This window comes from Diadema antillarum, unplaced genomic scaffold, assembly GCF_040938485.1.
Source record: "Diadema antillarum isolate AM-2024a unplaced genomic scaffold, OU_Dant_1.0 seq00000826_RagTag, whole genome shotgun sequence".
Classification (NCBI taxonomy): Eukaryota; Metazoa; Echinodermata; class Echinoidea; order Diadematoida; family Diadematidae; genus Diadema; species Diadema antillarum.
Genome location: NW_027271703.1, coordinates 134,949 through 136,997, shown reverse-complemented (window position 1 = coordinate 136,997; position 2,049 = coordinate 134,949). Strand labels below are relative to the sequence as shown.

General features: G+C 37.2%; 1 non-coding gene across 1 annotated transcript; it reads left to right on the top strand.

Annotated features, from left to right (window-relative positions):
* The first annotated feature begins 875 nt into the window (after positions 1 to 875).
* Trnat-agu (transfer RNA threonine (anticodon AGU)) lies at positions 876 to 949 on the top strand. The gene has a single exon. It is a non-coding gene; the product is annotated as a tRNA-Thr (tRNA).
* The last annotated feature ends 1,100 nt before the right edge of the window (positions 950 to 2,049 follow it).

Here is a 2,049-nt window from a genome sequence, read left to right as displayed (position 1 = left end):
AAAACAAACAAACAAATCATTTCACTTTGGCGTACCATATCACTCTGACGAAACCATTTCACTGCACTAAAAACATTTCTTTCTGATAAAACCATTTCACTCTGACGAAACCATTTCACTGCACTAAAACCATTTCATTCTGATAAAACCATTTCACTCTGACCACAAAAAAAAAATACGTTCCTCTTTTTCCCCGGCCAAAAAGGTGGCGCCAGTCTGAAAGGAGTCACAGTGCCATGGCACTTTGTTAGCACTGAGCTGAGGTGAGTGGCCGGCCGGCCGGCCGGCTGGCTGGCTATGCTTTCTTTTTAAAACAATATTCTCTCTATACAGTGGCCTGCAATCATTCAGGAAACCTGTAGAAATCCCCACTCCTGCAAGCAGAATCTCATAGCAGTAAACTACCTACCGCCTTTACCGGTAGATCAAGTCCAATTTGAAACAGAACAAACGTACCCATACCGTACGGTACCCACTTTTGAAAATAAGTATTGCGATAAATCGAACCCTCTATTCCAGTCCAAGATGCCTGCATTATTCAGCAAGTCAGGCGTGGATTCAATTCTCGATGTAGTATGCATGCAACGGCACGAGTGTGCATAAATATGGGTGAGGCCGAGGCGAGGGCCGTCGACTGCTATTAGCTCGCCTCGCGTCATTGCCGCGCCGGCGTAGCGCGCTAAGTCTAGGTACTGCATAGCCAGCCGAAGCTGCATCGCTTCGGCGATCCCTCACATTTATTCCAAAGTTGATTTACATTCTTTGGGTTTATGTCAGGTTAATGTGTGTGTGTGTGTGGCACAACATACACACACTATAGCTTCTGACCACACGAGCAAAGAGAGTTAAGGGTTTGGGACGAATACCGATCTAGGGCTTTCAATAGCTCAGTCGGTAGAGCACCGGTCTAGTAATCCGGAGGTCTCGGGTTCGAATCCCGATGAAAACCCATTTTCTTTGCTCAAAGTTTTCGCTATTTATTATAACAATAGTTTCTGGTCAGTTTTCCCTTCCTTGTTTCAAGATATATATATATATATATATATATATATATATATATATATGTATATACTCTCTTAATTTCTAGGATTTATTTTTAAGTCCTAAGGATTTATTTCTTTAAGTCCTAGCGGACTGTAAATACAGACAAAACCTTAGGACTTAAAAGTAAGTCTTAGCTAGGATTTAAAAATGTAAGTCTATGTTCGACTTAAATTTCAAGTCTATAGGATTTATTTTTTAAGTCTTATTAGATTACATTTAAATCTTTCTTAGACTTGTTTTTAGAATAAATCCAGCTTGGATTTAAACGACGAAAGACTCATTTTAAGCCTTCCTTGGATTTATTTCAAATAAATCCATCATGGATTTAAACTCAGACTACTGAAAATGACAGCCAATTGATGCACTTTCTTCACATGTAAAGGTCTATTTATTTTAACAAAATCAAACTGATGCATTTTTCACAAACATCGGTAAGTTACAAAATATACAGATGATTGTCATACACATGTAGGCTCCAGAAAAAATGAAATACGACATGATGAAAACAGAGCATATTTTGCAATAGTCTCAGATGGTCACATCTTCACATTCATGTTACTGATGCTTCTTTCACTGTGTTCTGTAAACAAGTTACTAGACGACTGGAACCTTCATTGCCAAATAGATTACTTTTTTTCACTTTTTTTTTAAATCTTGCAAGATGACTCCATACGACTCGATTCACTTTCATTTTATGTATTTCTTTCCCTGGTGAGCATCGTTAAGTCGTAAGATGGAAACTATGAACAAATATAAGATTATATATGAATTCTAATAACTTAAATTTTAGAAATGATGCTGTGTAATAAACAATACAGCCTCCATTAAGTTGACGTTTAGATTTACACGCTTTGTACGTCCCATGCATGCAATTTAAAGAATTATTTGATTTTTTTGGAATGATGCTTAACTTTCCTTATTGTGTTATAAATTTAATCAAGAGGGAAGTAAAGGCCAAAATTAGTGTAATCAAATTAGAAAAGAGAAGAAATTTCCCTACACAGA